Source organism: Emys orbicularis, chromosome 3 (genome assembly GCF_028017835.1).
Source record: "Emys orbicularis isolate rEmyOrb1 chromosome 3, rEmyOrb1.hap1, whole genome shotgun sequence".
NCBI lineage: Eukaryota > Metazoa > Chordata > Testudines > Emydidae > Emys > Emys orbicularis.
The window spans coordinates 118,071,040-118,094,793 of NC_088685.1; positions in this window are offsets into that span (position 1 = coordinate 118,071,040).

A 23,754-nucleotide genomic window follows, 5' to 3' on the forward strand; every position below is an offset into this window, starting at 1 on the left:
AGTATGGCTGTTCTTATGTTCTTAAGATGAACTAGTAGGCTGGAGGTGAATTGCTTGTCCCTTTGAAGTGAATGGGATTTTTGCCATTGATTTCATTGCAGTCAGGATTTCACTCTCATTTTGCACCAATACAATGGGTGGCATATAGACTTCTCATTTGTATCCAGAAATCAAGTTGTTGGACAAAGTAAATGTCATTATTTGTGCCTGCAAATGGGAGGACCTGTTGAAGTCCACTTGTAAAATCAAGGTCTGTAAGTCTTTTGCATGTCTAGAACATGTTTTAAAAAACAGCAAAATAATTGCATCACTGTGCATTAATTTCCCCCCCCCCCAAGATAAACAAGGAATACAACCTCTCTGTCATGCAATTATTGTTATTGTATTTTACACGTGGGATTCATTTAGATTGGGTGCCATGCCACACATACTATACCTGTAGGTCCCGGAGTGTTGACTCATGTGTCTGAGCATCACCTTCAAGATATGATAAACATTCAAGTTTTTCCTGTTCCTTTTCCAGCCATATTTCAAAGGCCTTCAGTTTTCTTTGGTACTCATGATGTAAGTGAAGCAGTTTCTCAGATTTGCTTACAGCCTCCTGTTTGTTAAAAATACTTCGTTAGAGCCACAGCCAGTTAAGAGATTACAGAATCATAGAAACATAGAACTGGAAGGGACCTCGAGAGGTCATCTAGTACAGTCTCCTGCACTCAAGGCAGGACTAAGTATTGTAAATTATAAATCCTAGAAATGGAATACAAAGTTTGGATCTAGAGCTGCTTTCCCAAAGTTCAGGGGGTCTAGATTCAGGGGGATGGTTTGTGTAATTACAGAAAGAGGGGGACAGCTATGAAGATACAGATGTAGATTCAGATGGGAACTTTGGCTCAATTTGAGGCTATTTGGATCTGCTCTTTTGGTTTGAGACCATTTATAGTTAAAGCATTGATTAATAGTAACAATGGGCCTGATTTTTTATTTCATTTACTTTGTTTTTAAATTAGCACAACTCCAGTGACTTAATTGGAACTATTCCTGATTGCCATAAGTGTGAGCTCAGAATCTGGACCATTTTCTTTTCAGGAATTCAGACCCTTGTCAACTACATACAATAATAGTTCCACCTCTTATTTAGAGTATATAATAGTGTTCATTATGGAGAATCTCACAGTGTTTTGCTATATCTAAAGATGACTTTGCTGATCACTAAGAACTAGACTGTGAACCTTATACTTACACTGATAAACAACCACTTTCATGAGTAGTCCCTCTGATTTCACAATCTGGCCCAAAGGTACTGCCGTATCTGGGGCACACCACCATAGCCATCATATGGTCAGCAACATTACAGAATGGTGTTTTCAGGGGCAATACTAAAAGATTATCTGCAACTGAAACTGCAGGGGGAATTCTGTAATTACCAGCAGAGGAATTTGGTCAGGACACTAAAGTTAAGTCCCATGCTTACTAGATGTGCCATGAGATCTTTGCTGACTACAAGAGGGTTAGGCTTCATTTTTAAATCTCATGTAAAAGATAATGACCCAAGCATTATGCTGGACTACTGCTTCAGGACTGATTGAGAATCTCAACACTATTATTGCACCTGGGTTTCCCATCCAAATTTTGTCCAGGCCCTCACTGGTTATTTTTTTTTTTTAAATCTGATGCCACAAAACCACAGCCCAATGTGGCGCGACTGCAGAAGAGTTTCTGCAAGTACACATAATTTTCAAAAGTTCATGATTTTTTTAAGATAGTGTATTAAAACTGCTTCAGCCTTCATCAGTCTGTGACATAAAACTTTCCAAAATCCTTTCTGGGCTAGTGCTGGAACCCGCCAGCACTTACCATTGAGTGTAGCACTTACTCTGAGGGGTTATATGACACAGAAGTCAATGGGACTCAGCTCAGTAATAATGACAGGTTTCAGAGTAGCAGCCGTGTTAGTCTGTATCCGTAAAAAGAACAGGAGTACTTGTGGCACCTTAGAGACTAACAAATTTATTAGAGCATAAGCTTTCGTGGGCTACAGCCCACTTCTTCGGATGCATATAATAAGCACTATATGTAGTAGTAACTGTTTGTAAAATTAGGCCCTTGGTGAATTACTTAACTGTTTGTCTAGTGTTTACATTTTCTGTATGACATGCATTCATGGTCAAACAAAAATCCTTCTTTGTATTTGCACTGATGTTTCTAAGCTTTCGGTCCTGTTGGGTGAAATCCTAGCTGTACTAAAGTCAATGAGAGTTTTGCTTTTGAATTCAAGATAGCCAGATATATTAAATCTGCCCCCCAAATTATACACATTAAAAAATTCTGAAATAAAACAAACACAAACAAGCCCTCTCTCCCTCCACCCCAAACTCAAAGAAAAACATTGGAGTACTGCCAACATAAACTGTACCATTATCCTGTCTTTGAGGAACCTGTATCGTTCTTGGAGGTCCTGGAGTTCAAGCTGGGTTACGTAATGCTCAGTCATGCCAGTGCCTTTTGCTTCAATAGTCTCTAGTAGGCTGTTGTGACTCAACACTTCTTCACTGAGTAACTGCATAACAGAGAGTAAATGGACAGGTTTACTAATGATCAATATTCAAACAAGTCCAGAGACAGTGTGTTTGTTTGTAAGGTAATTAGTGGGGTTTTTTTGGTCTGTTAGTTTGTTGCTTACATATACTGCTCTTACAGATTCTGCTCTCAATAGGTCTGCAGAGGCCTAAGTGATAGTGGAATTGTGCCCACTGAATTTATTATGGTTCAAGTTCCTCCAAGTGCAAGACTAATTTCTTCCACCTTACTATTTCTCTCATAAACACATAGCAGTGTTTGCATTAGGAAAAAAACCCAAAGCCAGAGATCCCTATCAAAATAGAACTCCACTGCACATACCCCTCTCTCCCTTGGGAAAGGATGAAAGCGGGACTGAATCACAGTCAGATGTTAGCCACATTGCTTAATGCACTACTCAAAAGCACTCAGATATTAAAGTGGTTAAGGGTGTGCATGTGTGTAAGAAACTATCTAGCATAACACTTCACTGGAGAAGTAACAGCAATAATGACACTGCATGGCAATTAATAACCACCTGGATCAAGCACCTGAGGCTTCACTTTGGGCCCTTAACTCCTTTAAATGGCTATTTACTTCAATCAAATGTCTGATTGATGACTCAAAACACATTATTTCTTAACTACATGCAATGTATGACTATAATGCAGAATGGGTCTGATTCACTGTTGCCCAGCACTCTGTGTAGTTATATACACCAGCAATGCTGTGAAGTAAAACATATCCATTCTAATTTGGTAGCATATTGTGCCATTTTGCACAAGAATATGAGAGAATGATGGGAATATAAACTTGAAGAAGATTTATCTCTACGGCTTTTTTTTTTTTTTTTTTTTTTTTAAGTCCGATGGCCAAAATTTGAACTTCACCCTATCATGGATAGATTTCCTGTCTAGTATGGTTTATAGTACTGTTTCCTCCCTCCCCCCCAAAAAATTAATGGCTGCTGCAGCAGATTTTAATGAGGAAACAGGACTTCAATCTGAACAGCTATCTGCCGGATTTCTAGTGCATACACCAGGGTAGCATCTAGGTATCAAACATTTGTATCTGTCTGTTTAGACATCATCGTAATATTTATTCCATTGTAACATACAATAAAACTATTACTCATACAACCAAGGAGGATTTTTCTTAAGAATATAGTAATAGTAAACAAACCCTTGCTTTGCTGAGGACAGCTGTTTTTTCCCTCAGCTCTGCACACTGTCTCTCAGAAGCATTCATGCTCGCCTCTACTTTGTCCATCCAACTGGAAAATTTACGAACATCATCCTGGTAACTTGTCCATTTGGACAGCGCTCCGTCCAGCTGACTATAATTTAAAAATACATATCAGTTGATATTCAGTATCTCATGTTATTCTAGCAATGAGATAAGGCAATAAACAGTCATTCAAGCTTTATGTCTTTTAGGGGGACAGAACGAAAGGAGACATGTAATATGCTGAACTGCCCTAAGAAAAGTTGCAAGAAACTGGTCTGCTACAGATCTTGGTTGGCTAATATATAGAACGGTACCAATGCTGAGGCTACTTGCTCACATCTGAAAAGGGACAGTAAAGGACATTAGTGGTGGATACAGGATGCTTGCAGTCCCAGCATATCCCTCAATCATGTGTGCATTAGCTGTAGTAAATATATGGGTAAAGCATGGTATAAAGGAATAGAATCTATAAGTCTTGACTCCAAGTACCCTACTTTATATCTTATCATACATTAGGGAGCAGACACTATCTACTGATAAATAGTCTTGGTTGTTTGAAACTTGGAAACGTTTGTAATTAGTGATGCTCACCATATCAGACCGCATTTTTCTGTATTTCCTATTTAAGTATTATCACCATGACTCTCATTGACAGTGATGGAATTACTATCATAACATTTTACATAACATCGTTCCAGCCTTTGAGGTCATGAGTACCTCCTGAGAAGTGCCTAGTGCCATACAGTTCTACTGAACTCCGGATCTTGGAGGATTTTGCCCTTAATTTTCTTAATGTCCCTTTTATTTGGATTTCATACCATGATTTTCGTACAGCAGAGCGATTAAAATAACTGAATGATTGTAAGCTTTATTTTCAGATATTTTAAGTTTCAAATTATTAATACAGAGTCCACTTTTAATGGTAATAATAACGGCCTGTTTACACAGTGAATTAGTGTGTGGCAAGCTAAGGTGTGAATCTACAGCACACCAGCTTGCCATATAATAACTTGCTGTATGGATACATGCAGTGAAAGTCCCAGAATGCCCTGCAGTAGTGTCCACATGGCAAGTTGGTGTGCTGTAGATTCACAACGTGGCTTGCCGTGCACTAATTTGTTGCGTAGACAAGCCCTTAGACTAGAATTGTAGTATCTTTTAGTGGACCAACTTCTGTTGGTGAGAGAGAGAAGCTTTAAAGCTACAAGGAGCTCTTCTTCAGGTCTGGGAAATGTACTAAGAGAGTCACAACTAAACACAAGCCATAAATTCAGTGTCTTTATTAAGACCATGATTTTTATTAAACTATTACTTTTTAAAATATTATTTTTAATAAAAATCATGGTCTTAATAAAGACACTTGAGTTAAGGCTTATTACAACAATCTGTACCTCACAACCCCCCTTTTTGTCCTATGACTACAGGGGTGTTAACTAGCCACTTCACTTTGAATGGTCCCTTAGAATTGTGCTCACTACTTAGTGTAAAATATCTGTTTCACCTTGCATTTAGCTGTGACACACCCACTCAGTACCAGACCTGAAGAAGAGCTCTGTGCAGCGTGAAAGATTGTCTCTCTCACCAACAGATTTTGGTCCAATGAAAGCTATTACCTCGCCCGCCTTGCAGTCATACGACTTCTGGAGATAATGCTAATATTTTCAACTGTGTTGTCTTCTGTTACCATTCCCCACTCACATCTCTTTTTACCTTTTACAGTGAATGCAAGAGGACAAGAGAGAAGCCCACGTTTCCTTAAGCATCTGTAACTGTTGTTCAATGACAGGCACTCCCTCCGGCGAAGTGTTTTGCAGAACAGATTCTCCTCTTGTCAGCATCATTTTCATCTGGATTTCCTTCTCCTGCTTCACCGATAACAGTCCCTAGAAAGCAAACAGATCTTGTTCTAGCCTCATTGTTGTGGCATGTATACAGTCCTTCTCCCACAAAGAGAGGAAATGGTTAATAAACATCACTAGAAAAGGAGCTGCTACACTACACCCTGAATGGATTGTACAAGCTGTTTATCGGGAGGGTGGGCTTGACAGCTGGGCCTCCCTAGTGAAAGAGGCCTTTCAAAAGAAGCGTTTGGGCCATAAGAGAAACCCTAGCACTCAGGGAGAAAGACCGTTTTCCTGGAATCTGGGCAGAAAGGGCTTTGTTCGACAGATTTCAGAGCTGAATACTATAGAGAAGAAGAGACTAGGAACTAGAACTCTCACTGTTTCTATAGTGATCCATGGAGAACTGGAGATATTTTGTGGTGAAAGAGCCCTTCTGCTGTGGTGCTGAAATAAAACTGTGTTTAAGACCTACCTACAACACTGATGTGTCTTGACTTTTGCAATCCGGTGACCCCAGTATTGCCAGCTCTCACAATTTTATCACATCTTGCAGCATTTGGGGTTTTTCCTAAACCCCAGCTCCTGGAGTTGTGTGCATATGGGGTTTTCAGCTTTCATTAAAAATAAAAAGTAACTGTCTAGCTCTTATGGTTGTGCAGAAAAGTCTGAAAACATTGAGCGTGACGGCCCCTCAAAACAGAAGGCAAATGAAAAGAATGCTAAATTTATTATTTGGTTAAAAAACATGAGATTTCAACTCTCTCATAATTTTGGGGGCCTGACTCAGGATTTTTAAATGCTGGAGATTGACAATGCTGGGGATGCCCAGTGTTACAGACAATAACGTAAACATGATCATCCACCGGGGGGGGGGGGGGGGAGGGGAAGGTTAGAGCATTGCAACATTTTCTGTACAGTGATATTAGTTGGCATATTTTCTTTAAGTGCAATGCTCCCCCCAACCGTGGTGTGGCAGAATCTTGCATCAAGGGTGCTACACTATCTGAAAGTCACAATTAGGGTTACCATATTTGAACACTGGGAAAAAAAGAGGACACTCCACGTTGCCCCCCGGCCCTGCCCAAACTCCGCCCCTTCCCCGTCCCCATTCCAACCCCTCCCCAAAGTCCCTGCCCCATTGGACCACTTCCCCAAATCCCCGCCCTGGCCCCACTTCCTCCCCTGAGTGCGCCACATTCTCCCTCCTCCCCCCTCCTTCCAGCCACCCGAAACAGCTGCCTCCTCCCCGGGCTCCAACTTTCCCAGCTCCTGCCGCTCTCCAGCCCATGCACCCCCAGCGCAGTAGCAGCCGGAGCCGGGGGGGGGGGGGGGGGGGGGGGGGGGAGGAAGTTGCTTCGGGCCCCGGGCCTGTCCCCGAGCTGGGCATCCCAGCCCCAACGTGCTCCCATCTGCAAGGCTGCATCCCAACCGCGGGCTCCCTCTCTGACCAGGCTGGAGCAGAGAAGTGCTGCGTGCGTGGCCCGGGCCTTGCCCCCAGGCTCAGGGGGGCCTCCACCCCGCTACCAGCTGGACCCGGCGAGGCTGTGGCAGCTCAGGCTGGGCGGCTGCGGGAGGCGCTGCAGCACGGGCCCTTTTCGGGGGGGAGGGCTCCCGGGAACCACCGCCACGCGCCGAGAAACTTTCCCCTGCGCCAGGACCCTCCCCCCGGGCAGCGGCTCCACGGGGGGGAGGGGGGGAGGAGAGGCAGCCCCGGCTGCATGGACCCTGGCAGGGGGGCTCCTTGCACAGCCGGGGCGGAGGGGGGAGACTGAGGCTCTGCCAGAGCCGCAGGGGATGCTCAGAGGAGGGAGAAGCAGCCACAGGTCCCCCGTCCCCGTCCCGCCCGCAGCTGGCTGCAGAGACGCCACCGCTCCTAGCCGTGGGGCGTGGGGTTGCAGCAGCACTGGGGGGGGGGGGGGGAGAAGGGGAAGTTGCAATCCGCAGGCTGCAGCAAGCTGACACCCCAAGAGGAGAGAGGATCAGTGGGTAGGCTTATCATACGTCCGTATTTTCCAGATGTTTTTATATATTTAAAAAATCCTCCCGGATGGCGATTAACAACTAAAAAGCCGGACATGTCCAGGAAAATACGGACATATGGTAACCCTAGCCACAATCTACCCTGAATGAACAATGCATTAGTTACTACAAACAAACAACAAACCACGTGAACAGAATGTTATGGTTACACAATACAGCACTTAAGTCACTAGTAAATTTTGTCAGAGTACGATTGTGTAACTAAAGAAAATATCATACTTTCTCTATAGCCTTAGTTAACCATGTATTATCTTCAATTTTTTTCTTCAATATTTACACCATTGTCCATGTCACAATGGTCCAGTATAACTTTATCTCATTTACAAAAGCCCATTTTACTCCAAAAGGCAACATTTTTCCCAAAAAAATATTTTTTTTTTGAAGTACATGAAAAATTGGTGTTTGAATTTTGCAAACTTACAGTGGTCACTATTTCATAGCAACTGAAATAATGGGTCCTCTGTGTGTCATCTTTGTATCCATTTGTTTACATACCTCCAGCTTTAACATTCTGCTGTCTAGAACACTTTTGTCTGCTGTAGGGAGACAGTAAGATTCCAGCATATGAACTGCATCAGCCGTCCAGTCCTGGAGTTCTTTCATGCCATGAGAGAACTGATGGTGCTCTGCAACAATCCTATCCATTCTGGAAACTTTCTCCTGAAATTCATATGGAAATTAACACTCCCAACCATTTCAGTGAGTGCTCAGTATGCACTTAGAGCTTTAGATGCAGGTGGCTAAACTGTGTCTACCATATTTCATGCATATGTTGCATGCTCAAGTGCGTATACGTGCAGTTATCTACTTCGCATATACAAACATGAGTGGTGCATGCACTATATGCATGTGCCAATTTTACAAGTACACTCCATTTAGTCCCCCAAATTAGAAGATTTGGCTCTTCAAATGCTCCCTTTTTCAGTCTATTCAATGTATCAATAGATCTAAAGTGTTTAAACAAATCAGTCAGTCTCCTAAAAAACGACATTAGCAAAACCATTTGAAGGACCTAGTTACAAGTGAGAATTTTTTTTACGTAAAGTAGCCATTTTCATTTACATTTCTTCGATTCATAGATTCCATGGTCAGGAGGGACCACTGTGATAATCTAGTCTACCCACCTGTATAACACAGGCCATAGAACTTCCCCCAAATAATTACCAGAGCAGATCTTTTAGAAAAGCATCCAACCTTGATTTAAAAATGGTCAGTGGTGGGGAATCTACAATTCCATTGTTCCAATGGTTAATTATTCTCACCATTAAAAAAGTATGGCTTATTTGCAGTCTAAATTTGTCTACATGCAATTTTCAGTCATTGGATCATATTATTAAACCTTTCTCAGCTACACTGAAAAGCCCATTATTAAATATCTGTTCCCCATGCACATATCTATAGATTGTAATCAATTCACTCCTTAACTTTCTCTTTATTAAGCTAAATACATTGAGCTTTTAGAGTCTAAATCACTGTAAGGCATGTGTTTTAATCCTTTAATCATTCTCGTGACTCTTCTCTGAGCTCTCTCCAAATTATCAACATCTTTCTTGAATTGTGGACACCAGAACTGGACATCGTATTCCAGCAGCAGTCACACAAGTGCCAAATACACAGGTATAATAATCTCTCTACCTCTACTCGAGATTCCCTGGCCAGAGCAGCACATTTGGAGCTCATGTTCAAGTAATTCTCTGCTCCCACCACAAAACTTTTTCACAGTTACTGCTCCCCAGTATAGAGTCCCACATTCTGTAAGGATGGCCTATATTCTCTGTTCCTAATGAATAAATTTACATTTAGCCATATTAAAACACGCAATGTTTGCTTGTGCCCAGTTTACCAAGTGATCCACATCACACTGAATCAATGACCTGTTTTCTTCATTATTTCCCACTCCCCAAATTTGTGTCACCTGCAAACTTTATCAGTGATGATTTTATGTTTTCTTTCAGTTCACTGATAAAAATATTAAATAGCATAGGGCCAAGAACTGGTCCTTGAGGGATCCCACAGGAAACACAGCCATGTTTCTATGATAATTCCCCATTTACAATTACATTTTGAGATCTATCAGTTAGCCACTTCAATATATACTCTATACAGAGCAAAATACAAAGAATGATTAAAATAATATTAGATACTAGTGCTTAACTCTATAAAAATATGTATACTTCATAGAGGATGGACACAAAACCTGACCTTGTGAACAGTAAATTCACTCCTTAATTTTAGTTACTATCTTTAACTCAACCCATTGTGTCTATGTTCTGAAGTGTCATATGGCAGAGAGATTTAGAGTAGTTAATGGACCCCAAATTGCATGTAATTTCTAATTTGAATTTGTCTCACTTCAGTTTCCAGCCATTGGTTTTTGTTAGGCCTATTTCCATTTTCGTACATCTATATGTGGACCTTGCCTTACCTTACCAATGCCTTCATCATCTCAGGACTGACTTACTTCAATACACTCCATACAGGGCTGCACCTGAAGATCACTTAGAAACTTCTGGTAGTACATAATGTGAGAACACACTTTTGTAGAAGGCATCTCACAGCTCTGTGCAAGCAGTGGCACTCTGCTGATGCTTTGGGTACAGATCTCTGGGATTGCCCCATATAGGAAAGCACATAGAGCCGCGGGTGCGTGACATTCCACAAACTCCCATTCTCTGACTTTAAAGATGTGCAAGGAATTCCATTAGTTTCAACTTGTGAGAATTTCCCCATATTCCTTTTCCCTTCTTGTGTTTTTTTTTTTAAATCATGAAGAGCAGAATATGGCCATATATACAATATTTTTTTACATTATATGACTATATGTTTCATAATTCTCTATTTGTATACACTTAGTTGACAAATTAACAAATTAGTAATTAATAATAGAAATGAGATACTTTAATTAAATGGTCTCAAATTAAATGGTCTCCAATAACACTTCTAATATTCATAACTGTTTATATTACAGTAGTGCCTGTAGTCTCCAACTGAGATCAAGGCCCCACCACAATAGGCATCACAGGAGTGATAGTCCTTGTCCTAAACAGCTTACAATCCAAATAGACAAGGAAGACAGAGGGTAAGAGGGGAAAGGGAGGCACACAGTGATGAGCTGACTTGCCCGATGTCACACAGCAGGTCAGTGGGATAGATGGGAATAGGATGCATGTCTCCCAGCCTCAATCCAGTGCCCAAGCCACTGGAGAATGCTACTTCACTCTGATAACTCAAAAGCACACTAACTGCTAACAAATGCTTTTAAAAAAATGCTGAAACCAATCTACCAACTTCTAGACACAGAAATTCATAATGCAGATAATAAACTTTAAGATAAGGATTGACTAAGTATTAGCAACATTTCAGTATTGTGACTCTGTATAAAATACCCCCAGGTTTTGAAAAATAATTGCCGATACCTTACATGCTCCTGGGGATAATAATTGTCAAACTAAATTATCCTAAATGCTGTAAATCATGGCTTGCTTTTTTTTCCATTCAAAACACCCAAATTTGTTTCATTTCAAACATAACTCCCTGCAAATTATCACTCTTGGGGGAGGTAGAAAGGGGGTGGGAGGAATTATATACCATGTATGTGGACACTCAGTTTCTCTTCTCAGACCAATGCATTGGAAAAAACAATTAGCTCAGCGTTCAATCAGGTAAACGATCCACACATACCTTTCCCCTCTATAGCACAAGCCTCAGACATAGGATAGAGCAGACATACTGTACAATACAGCAGCAAGACAGTTGCGATATTTCAGAATTCAACTATTCATTTTCACATCGGTCACATTCACAAGACCTGCCGGAAAGCGCGCACGGGGGGTGCATTACCTTGGTTAGATTGCTTAGAGCTAGATATTGAGAAGATAGCTGAGACACTCTGCGCATAAAGCTTTTGCTGGCAGCTTGCTCCTCCCACAGCTGCTGAGCTTTTTCTTTTAGCCTGTTGAGCTGAGGCTCGTGGCAGCTTATTTCCTCAAGGACAGACTGTAAAGCATAAGCATGTTACTATTAAGTGTGGGTGCAAAAGAGCAAGCAAAAAAGAAAGCAAGCAGCCCTGTTAACATGGAAATTCATGCCCTGGCCATTAGCAAGCATCTTAAACAAAGGCAACAGTTGATCATTACGCACATGATACAGTCACAGAAAGGAAACAACACATGTCATCAAGAAGTGCTGCGACACAAAATCTGCCTGAGGATTGAAGTAGGCCCCAAAATTGGATGCAGCCTTTAGTTGGAGATCAGGGTGCCAGCATGATCAAGCATTTATTAGGAATTCATGACACAGGAAACCAGGCTAGAGATGGCTGGATGTGTTTTTAGGCCCTTATCACCTGTAACTTTTGTTGTTCTCTCCTCTTTGCAGGGAGGTCATGAAGTCGACTACTGCTTTCTTGCACCATCTTCTCAGTTGTGTTCAGCCAGTCCTGGAGAGGCTCAGCACTTGCTTCAAAGTCCTTCATCTGGATCTTTAAGCTCTGTGGAGACATGTGATGTGCACATTTAAAAAAAATAAATCAATGCACCACTATGTTTGCTGCAATGTTATCATGCAATCTATAATCCAAACACAGAGGTATGCATACACAGGTATGCTAAGGTGTGAAGGGTTCATTTCAGCTCTGCTTTCTCCCCCACCCTGCAGAAATGCTCAGGGGAAAGGCTACGTTTGGTAGCCAGAGTGGGGGAAATGATTTAAAAATGGACGTCTTCACAGCCAAGACCTGTAGGACTTAGTTGAACCATTACTTTCTGATTGTAATTTGCTTTACTTTCAAGTCCTTATAAATAAGCCTTAAAAAGCCCTTGCTGACTGCATTTTTCCCCCCGTGGACTCATTCCATTGGCTGAGAGGAGAATATCTAAAACAATCAATGTGGAGTAAAAGCTCTAACCAGCATAGTTCAAGTAATTTAGTTTTCCTCAAGATTTTTAGACCAATTTTCTTTTCTTTTCATCCCTATCACTTCAGAATGAAAGATTTAGGATATGGATCTGAAACTTCTGGGTTTAGAAGGATTAATCCCAGTCCATGTGAAAACAGCACAGGATGTGTCCACTGTACTGTGTGACATCTCTCCACACATCCACTCTGAGACAAGGAAGGCCTAAATCAGTATAGCTCCATTGTCTTCGGTGCTGATTTACATGAGGTGAGGATCTGGCCCAAAGAGTTTCTTACATTTCCTGTCAATGCAATTTAAAACTGACCTAAAAGATATTTTCTATCTCAACTAGAAGTTAGGGGCTTGAAACTGGAATCACTGGGAGAGATTTTATGGCCTATGTTATGTTCATCCAGTCTGAAGTTCTGTGTCATGGCCCCTTCTGGACTTGAAGTATACTGTGTTAGTTTTAAAGATGTTTAATTTCTATGCTACTTGAATCAGACATTTTGAAAGGAGCAGACTACTGTGGTGTCACATTGTATCTATGATTAAAATTGGGTAATTCTTAGTTACATTTCAGTGGGACAAACTTGCATGAAGGCCCAGATTCTGATACTATTAAACACGAGTAAGACTACCTTGCTATTTGAGCTGGCCCATTTAAATCAGTCGAACTACTCATGGAGCAAGGGTATCAGAGTCTTGCCCTAAAACAATGTATTTTCATGCACCTTAGCTATTTGGTGTATTGGATGAAGCTCAAGCAGCTGAGGTTGGGCCAGATTCCACCATCCTCTACCTTGACTAGTACCTTACTATGTGAGCTATGCCATTTAAATTAATGAGATGACTTGTTTGGTAAAGAACTACTCAATAGGAGTAAGGGTGGCAGAATCTGACCCTCTCAGTTTAGCCATTTTCCAGTTGCATCAAAGGAGGGGCACTTAGAACTAGTTGTCATAGAGCCATAGATTCCAAGGCCAGAAGGGAGAACCATGTCATCTAGTCTGACCTACTGTCTATCACAGGCCACCACCACCACCCAGCATCTGTTCACTAAACCTCAACCAAAATTAGGCCAAAATATTACAGCCCACAGGAGATTAAATTATTATAAGTGATTGGCAGAAAATAGGAGGGACCGAGACACAATACCACCCATTTAAACCCAGCAAGTGACCCACACTCCATGCTGCAGAAAAAGGCGACTCCCCCTGACCCCCACAAGCCACTGCCAATGTGACCTAGGGAAAAATTCCTTCCTGACCTCACATATGGGTGATCAATTAGACCCGGAGCATGTGAGCAAGAGCCAGACAGCAAAGCTGACCTTACTCAGTAACAAGAAATGTAAAGCACTCAGTCTATCAAGACGCTTGCGATCAGAAAGGCAAAAGAAAAAAAAAAAAAGAAAAAGCTTTCTAGCCAATCCATTCCCTGTTTGACTGGCTCCATACCTCCAAAGCATATTCCTTCTGGTGCAAGGTGGAGAGAAAATTTTTCCAGTCTTCTTTAGCAGTAACAACTTTGGCCTGGATAACTTTAGCCTTTTCTTGGGGCAGAATAGTGCTCAGCAGTTCTCCCTTGAACACCACAATGTTTAGTTTATGCTGGCCATTTTCACTTTCAGATAAGGATTCCTTGGCAAAAGAAATTAGCCAATTAGTTATAGATAATGTGCAGAAAGAGCTTTCGCAATCACACGAATTCATATTTGTTTAAATGCATTCCACTTTATACCCAGTAAAAATCAGAGGCTTTAGGGACAGCAACAACCTGGACCAGAGGTACCACGAGCCTAAACGAAAGGGATTCTAATAAGCTAGGACTGTGTGTGAATTCATAAAATGACCCATTCTTTACTGGAATAGGATACATCTTTGAAAATTTCAGTGTGTTGTAAGAAGAAGCAATACTAGGGATTCAGTAGGTGACAGGTAGACTTTGCTCAGAGTAGATATTGAACCAACACCCAGGCATGCTGGTCTCAGTTACTCTGCTACTGAAGAGATCATCTTTTAGGTGACATACACAGTGTAACTCACTTGGAATCTTCAATAACCACAGGCCTTTTAAAAAAACAAAACAAAAAACAAAAACCCAAGAGTGTCGGGGTGTTAACCCTGGTATTCGGGACAAATGCTAATTGTGGTAGTTACATTCTGCTTAGTTACTTCCGCAATTCAAGGTATTCTTCACTTCATGGAGCTATTGCATAATGTGGATATGTCAATGAACAGATTTCAAAGTTCCACTTCAGAAGTACTGTATTTCAGTTATGGGTGAAATTTCTATGTATAATTTGTAAAAGTATTTTGTGAATCTCTGGATTGAAAGGAAATATATAACTAAAGATATTTATGATGATGATGATCAGAATTGCGATAATATAAAGCAGTGGTCCCCAACGCGGTGCCCGTGGGCGCCATGGCATTTATGTGTGCCCGCCTAGTGCCCAGCAGGGGAGAGAAACCACGGCCCCGCGCCTGCCGGGGACAGAGAGCTCTGGGGCTGCAGGCTGCGGGCGCTGGTGTTCTCAGTCCCTGGCAGGCGCGGGGCCCACCTAGTGCCCAGCAGGGAAGAGAAGCCGGGGCCCCGCGCCTGCTGGGGACAGAGTACTCCAGGGCTGCGGGCGCCGGTGTTCTCTGTCCTCGCGGCTTCTCTCTTCTCTCTGGATTCATATTTTATGTAATATTAAATATGATGTTTTTCATATTATTTAATGTACAAATACAAAATAAGCCTTGAAAAATTGTTAGCGCCCACCACACTCTTCTGAAAACGTGAATGTGTTACTGGTCACAAAAAGGTTGGGGACCACTGGTTTATGCTTTTAGGCAGAAGGTGAGCAAATGGTTATTTTAATCATGCAAGGTTTTCATGATGAATAAAAATTTCTTGCCACTGCTCGAATGATAAACCTAAAATTTAATGGGCTGACATTTCTGTTATTCCCAAACATCGTTACCGGAAACAGCCAAAGAGTTTTCTCCTTCTAAAGAGGGCTTCCTTAGATGAAAAAGTGGAGATATTAATCCAACATTATGCAAAATTTTAAGTACAATTCCAAGGTGAAAACTATCTGTTTTGGGACTTGGAATCTGCAGATAAACTATTGGAGATGTATTAGTATTACCTTTAAATGAAAAATATACAAGTTAATTGCCTGCTGGCATGATTGTGGTCATTTACTTATATTATAAAGATTATATTCATACATGATGAAAAGTTTGCAGAAACTATTACTTTGAAATAGTTTCAGGTACCACATAATGTTCCTGCCTTCCATTTTGTGTTGTTTTACAACCATTTTTTAAAAATACGTTTCCCCCCGTCACTGTGTGAAAGACCCAGATGGAGGGAGGAAACTGACTATGAGTATGTCTAAATTTAATCGCACTGTGACACTGCGGCTCAAGCTGACATACCTGAGCTAACATTAATGTAGCTGGCTTGGGTCCCCAAGTGATGATGCTCTGGCAGAATGGGTTTCTGCGCAGACTGTACAAGCCTATCCAGAACCCTGGATAGACCATGCCTGCGCTACTGAGACTTGAGCTAGCTAGAGTAAAGTTAGCTCAGGTATGTGAGTTTGGGCTGTAATCACACCCTGTGTTTACAGTATAGACATATCCTATAATGGGGAAAATAGTGAAAACGGCTATCCACAAAATGAACAAACCAAACAGAGAAAAAAAAAATTCTCTAGTCCGCCTCAGTTATAATCATCGTTAGTCTTGCTGTAACAACAGTAAACTAAAAATAGTAAGTAAACAAAATTCAGATAGATGAGTTGGTTTTAAGCTAATCATGTCTCTCTTAAATCACTATCTGACTGCGGTACAATTACCTGTATTTTCTGTAGACTTGCCAGTGCTTCATTGATATTTTGAGGCATGTCAAAACATTTGGCGGTGGTGATTTTTGAACTGACCAGCCACTGCTGGAAGTCCCTGAAAGCTGTCCGGAATCTCTGCTGCAAAACCTGCTCTTTAGTCTGACAGCCCTTTGAAGCTTGTAGACAGAGGCTGTTTGTCATTTTACAGAGTTAAATGAAAACGGGGGAATGGGGGATTCAGTTAGATACAATGAAATAGGCATTTCCACAGGTATTACACTAAGACTCATATTATATATAGTTTGAGACTAAAAGCAACTGAACAATCTGTTTAGGGTTAGATTGTGTTCTTATCTTACATGGCCACGGGGGAAAAAGCCACCATCTCCTTAAAAATCTAAGAGGTCTAGAGTGCATACTTCCCACCACCACAAGCAAGTAAGAGGGAGTGAGCAGAGCCTTGGCTCCACCCCGACATTGCACCAGCCAGCAGAGCTGAGCTGAAGTGATGGCAGTAGGGGAGGAGGGACTAAAATGAACACTGTAAAGAGCTGTTGCGACTTAATTCCTCCCAGGAAAAAGGGAAAAAACAGGGGAGGAATTGTGAGCCTGAGTCACAGATTTTTGCCAGGGCTCATTCTGATGAGTAGCACCCCTTGCTAGAGCTAGGTGACTTTTTCCACATGAATAGTTTACCAAAAAAAGACGACATTTTGGTAGACTATTCATGAATTCAACAGCAATTCACTAAGTAATTTCGGACACACTCCCCCCCCCCCCCCCCGAATGTAGGTGCTGTTTACAAAATGGCCAGTGGTGATGCTTCTGCCATCCTTATAACTCTTAGCTAAGTGTTCAGGGCACTCATTTGTAATTTGGAAGACCCAAGTTCAATTCCCTCTGTGATGGGGGCCCTGCGTGTCGAGCTGGGGTGCCCCCGTCGGCCTAGTGCCAGGTTGGTACACGCTGTCACCCTGTCATCGGGATTCCCTGTTAAGAGGGTGATTTCAGCCAAGTGGGTCTCGGTCCCTTGACAGGGTCATTTAACCGACTAGTCCGTGGTCTCTGGGCAGACAAAAGAAACAAACAGCTGGGGGGGGGGGGGAGGCAACAGTACTTAGCAGCAATCAGGTTGCAGCCCCTGGGGTGGGGCAAAACAAACAGACAGTCTGTAGGCCTTACTTCCCTCTGGGCTGGGACATAGAGCAGGCAGCAGCCTCCTCAACAGGCGGCGGCTTGGCTTCCCCAGCAGTCTCCGCCATTGGCAAGTCACCAGGAGTGTCGCAGGAACTGGCAGTGTACATCCTTCCTCCTCTGATACCTGCCCTGACTGAGCTGGGCTGCCTCCTTTTATCTGGTTTCTCGACCTGGAGCATGTGCAGCAGGGGAAAGGGGGCATGGCCGCCTGGGCCCACAATGATTGGTCCGCCCCCGGTGGCCCAGTGTGGGATTGGTACACCCCGTCACACACCTTCCCCCTCAAGTCCAGATCAGACGGTTGCCCCCCCTCCTCTCCTTTCCCACTCCTACCCAGGAAAAGAAGTTTGCATTTGCATGGGCTCGGCCCAGGTAGTGAAGTATCTCAAGTTCGTATGGTTGGAGGGCAAGGTACCATCTCATAATTCTGGCATTAGTGTCTTTCATAGAATGGAGCCATCGCAGGGGTGCATGACCTGTGATAAGTTGGAAGTGATTCCCCACCTGGTAGTACCGTAGGGCTTCAACGGCCCATTTCACAGCCAGTGCCTCTTTTTCTATTGTGGAGTACCTTGTCTTGCGATGGAATAACTTTCTACTCAGATGGAGCATCGGGTGCTCCTCCCCATCATGCTCTTGTGACAGGACCACTCCAAGGCCTACCTCTGAAGCATCAGTCTGGAGTATAAACCTTTTTGAAAAAATCTGTGTGAAAAAGGACTGGCTCGCTCAGGAAGTCCCCCATCAGTCATCAGCCATTCCCACTTCACTTCCACCATCTCACCTCCTGTGGGGCGTGGTCCGGAGCCTTCTGCAGGGCAGGAGGGTCTCTCCTCCCATCCTTCTTCCTCCTTCTGGCCTGGGAGTCCCCTCACCTGTGGCCTTTGGTTCATTTCTAACAGCGGACGGCACCTCCATTCTCGCAGGATCTCCCTAAAGCAGGGCCAGTCGCGACCTAGGACAGTGGGATATGCCACCTTTTTGGCCAGGCCGACCCGGCATGTCTCCTCGTGATCACACACCGTTAGCTTTACCTTAGCATTGGGGTACAGTTGTACATCCCCGTGGATGTACTGGAGGCATATAGGGGCCTCTGTCAGGTCCAGTGACTTCACCAGATTGGCCCGTATGAGGGTCTGGCTGCAACCCAAGTCAATAAAACCAGATACTGGGGTGCCATTGACCTGCATAGGGATTATCAGTTTCGCTGAGACTCTTTGCCGGGTCCGAGAACCTGCTACCTAGACCTGGCCATAATTGCAGTCCATGAAAGGGCAGTCCCGTCTGAAGTGTCTCTTCTGGCCACACTCATAATATCGACCCTTCAATGTGTCTGCCTGGAGCTCTGTGGCACTGGCCTCAGCCCACCAGCTGGGGCCTCTTTCCTTTGGGGTCTCACACGAGGTGTCTGCGTAACTTCTGGCTGGGAGATTGACCCTTGCACTCCCGGCCTACTCCGAGATCCATCTTCCTCTGGTTTGGGCTGTCTCTCGCTTGGGTCCCTCCTGCGGTCCTCGGGACTCCCTGGTTTAGGAGCTGGAAGTTGGGGTCCCTCTGCGGCCAGGTAATCTTCCATCAAGGACACTCCCTCAGTGAGAGCTCTTGGCCGATGTCGACAAACCAGTATGATAGCCTCCGCCACTTGAGGCCTGGTCAACTTCTCAGGTTCCAACCATCTTCAGCAATAATCACAGAGTTGCTGAGCCACCGCCAAAGGTCGGAATGTTTCAGGGCTCACTCCAGCATGGCAGCCTTCACTTCAGCATAGTTGAGGGCTTCTGTAGGATTTAAGTTCTGGTAGGCGGTTTGTGTGGGTCCGGTTAGGTATGGGGCCACTAGAGTAGCCCAGTGCTCTGGAGGGCAGCGGGCCGCCATGGTGACCCACTCAAATGTGACCAAGAAGGCCTCGAGGTCATCTCCAGGTCCCATCTTGGCCAGTCTCACTGGTAACCCAGTAAGACTGTTCTCTGAACCCTGGCTCACCCCAGCAGGTCCAGGTGGGCCCCTAGGTTGCACGAGCACTGCCATCTGCTGAAATAGCTGTTCTTGCTGGGATTGGTGTTGTGCAGCTAGCTCTGTAATCAGCTACTGCTGCTGCTCTTGGTGGTGGGCCATCTGTTGTTTGCTGTAGCAGCTGGGCTTGTTGTTATTGTTGCTGCTGGCTTTCCAGCATCCATTTTAATATCTTGTCGGTATCTATGGTGTCTGTGTGGCTCTTTCAAATAGCTCTCCTTGGGTTCGTCCTCTTAGTAGGACCCGACCAGTGCCTACATTCTCCACCACATGTGACGGGGGCCCTGCATGTTGAACTGGGGTGCCCCCATCGGCCTAGTGCAGGCTTGGTACACCCCTTCACCCTGTTGTCAGGATTCCCCGTTAAGTGGGTGATTTCGGCCAAGTGGGTCTCAGGTCCCCTGACGGGAGTCACTTAGCTGACTAGTCTGTGGTCTCGGGACGGACAAAACAAAACAACCAGTCTGGAGCCCTCTCCTGGCTGGGCCAGCAGTGGCACTTGGTGAATTAGCCCCCCGGACAGGGCAAAGCAGCGAGCAGGCTGCAGCCCTGGGGTAGGGCAAAGCAAACAGCCTAGAACCCTGCAGCCTCCTGGCTGGGACAGGCAGTATTACTTGGGGAATTAGCCCCCGGGCAGGACAAAACATCAATTAGTGTATGGCCCTGGGTGGGGCAAAACAAACAAACAGTCTGTAGGCCTTATTTCCCTCTGGACTGGGATGTAGAGCAGGCAGCAGCCTCCTTAGCAGGCTGTGGCTTGGCTTCCCGGGCAGTCTCTGCCGTTGGCGAGTCGCCTGGAGTGTCGTTGGGCTCTACCGCCAGAAGCATTGCAGGAACCAGCAGTGTACGTCCTTCCTCCTCTGTCACCTGCCCGACTGAGCTGTGCTGCCTCCTTTTATCTGGCTTCTCCACCTGGAGCATGCGCAGCAGGGGAAAGGAGGTGTGGCTGCCTGCACCCACAATGATTGGTCCCCAGCAGCCCAGTGCGGGGTTGGTACACCCCATCACACCCTCCTCTGCCTGATGTGAAAAAGGGATGCGAACTTGGGTCTCCTACACTGCAGGAAAGTGTCCTAGCCACTAGATTATGGGATAGTCTCTCAGTCTTTCCTGTGCAAGCTTTTCCACTTTGTATAAAGAATTAAATAATCATTGAAGCAGGGATTTGAATTCGATTCTCCCACATCTTTGGTGAGTGTCCAAATCACCAGGCTATAGAGTTATTCTCACTCTCTCCTCTATCTGTTGTCATTCACAGTGGCAATTCTTAACCATTCAAAGCTGAGTCTTATGGCTCAATCGAGGCCTTAAAAAACAAGTTGGCAATAAAGGTTGAAAAAATTGCCATCAAGTTTAAGGCAATCGGTAAATAATCAATCCGCTGTTTACTTGTCAATTTCTAACTTATGATATCCTAGATCAAAATGTATATGTTATACACACAGAGTATTGTTTAACTGTATATAAGATGAATGCTTACCTATTGTACTCTTTAATTAACCCTGAAACTTTTGCAGAATAGGTACTCAAATCCCTGGAAAATCTACAAAGGTCATTTAACTGAGTCTTGAGCTCTTCTGTCATAGTCTCTGCCTTTGTTAGAGCATCCAGTGTTTCCTGGTGGGGAAAAAAAAACAGCAGTGTGAAAAGAACTGAAATTGTGGCTGTTCAATACTGTTCTCAACCAATTTAGATGAGGTGTGCCTTACACTGTTTGTGCTATGTTAAAGTGAGATTGTACCATTACTCAGAAAAATGGGAGGTGTACAGTTCCTCAGCGCTGTAACTTTTAAATAACAAATAAATAAAATCAACACAGAATATTTTAAATGTTATAATGGCAAAGTGTTTGGTACTTCTGCAAGAAATACTGTCATATACAGTTCTTTTGTAAGATCTGGCCAATATTTTTAATTCTCAGGGCCTAAAAGAAGGCTCCCAAAATTAAATTTAGGCACCTAAACAGAAATTGCCTGATTTTTCAAAGGTGCTGCGCACATCCTATTCCCATTAACTTGCAATAAGATATTTACTATCTTATTAGCTATCCCTTTCCTAAAGTTTCCTAACATTTTATCTTTTATGACTGCCGCTGCACATTGAGCAGGTGTTTTCAGAGAACTATTATTTATCATGATTCCAAGCTCTCTTTCCTGAGTGGTAACAGCTAATTTAGATCCCATCATTTTGTATAGTTGGGATTATGTTTTCCAATCTGCATTACTTTGCATTTATCAACATTGAATTTCATCTGACATTTTGTTGCCCACTCACCCAGTTTTGAGAGATCCCTTTGTAACCCTTTGCAGTCTGCTTTGGGCTTAACTACCTTGAATGGTTTTGTATTGTCTGCAAGTTTTGCCACCTCACTGTTTACTCTTTTTTCCAGATCATTTATGAATATGTTGAATAAGACTGGGCCCAGTACAGATCCTTGGGGGACTCCACTACTTACCTCTCTCCATTCAGAAAACTATTTATTCCTACCCTTGGTCATCTGTCTTTTACCCAGTTACTGATCCATAAGAGGACCTTCCCTGTTATCCCATGAGAGCTTACTTTGTTTAAGAGCCTTTGGTGTGGAACCTTGTCAAAGGCTTTCGGAAAGTCTAAGTACATTATATCCACTGGTTCACCCTTGTCCACATTATTAATTTTCCTTAGGACTCAATTTTTAGTACTTCCTACTTTTTTACTATAAATTAGATTATAAAGTAGAGGCATACACAGTAAGACTTCTGTTTTTCTGCATTCTACATATTATAAATCAGCATATTTGTTATTAAAATAGCAAGTATATTAGACAAGTACTACATTCAGCTACAATTTGTATACAGTATAAATATTAACAAGCAACATTTTGAAGTCTCTTGAGATTTTTAGGAGTTTAATATTTGTTTTTAAGTACAAAATCTCTGGTAATTACTGTATGTGTGTTGATAATAATAGAAGGTTAAAAATAGTATGAGCCAAGGGGAATTTTGCATAGTCATTCCCATAATGTTTAAAGCGGTATTACAGCCTCATCAGACCTGCTGCTGTGTACTGAATGCTGCATACTGGTACTGTAAATCTGCATATCAGAGAGGAATTCTGTGAAAGGGGAACTAACTAAGCAGGAGATGGAGATTAATAATCTCAGGTTAAAGGAAGAACACCTTGGGGAGTTTTAGAACATTTCAGATCTTCAGTGAAGGAGTCATAGTGCAAACGTTACATGGCTCTCTCACTCTATTGGGACTGCTTTGGTGCAAAGCTAGCAGAAATTGAAACACTGGGGCATATACCAGGGCTTTGGAGCTGTGCTCTGGCTCCACTCCAGTTCCAGGCAAAAACCTGCAGCTCCACTGCTCCGGAGCTGCTCCGCGCTCCAGCTCCGGGCTCCGCTCCAAAGCCCTGCATATAACATTCACAGTTATAATATTACAGGAATCTTTTTGCCTCTGCTGTGGAAGATCAGCTTGGAGAGAAGTAAGAAGGAGAAAGCATTTCGACTGCCTCTCTCTCTGGGTACGTCTTCACTTACATCCGGGTCCGGATGTAAGCAATCGGCTTTCTGAGTTCGATTTATCGCGTCTGGTTAAGACGCGATAAATCGATCCCGGATCGATCCCGGAAGTGCCCCGGATCGATCGCTGGTACTCCAGCTCGGCGAGCGGAGTACGCAGCATCGACGGGGGAGCCTTCCTGCCGCGTCTGGACCGCGGTAACTTCGGACTAAGGTACTTCGAATTCAGCTACGTTATTAACGTAGCTGAATTTGCGTACCTTAGTCCGAAGTGGGGGGGTTAGTGTAGACCAGGCCTCTTCTGTCTTGAAGTAGTACTGCTGAGCTAGTTAAGGGAACAGTTAACAAGTAGATAATAGCTTCTAATTCCTCTTCTCTAAATATACACCGATAATTTATAATGCACAATGCCAAGATGTTCTGAGAAATGAGAAGAATAAACTGGCAAAAAGCAAGGATTAAATACAAGGAAACATGATGCCTATGATGGCTATCTGACCTTACGGAAAACCACAACATACAATACCCATTTCTGCAATCATGTGCTTTTGTGGCTTGAAATACTGAGGGAGTTGGAAGGAAAACTTGAAACTAGCATTCACTGGTGTCTGCCTCTGCTGAAAGGCCCTGT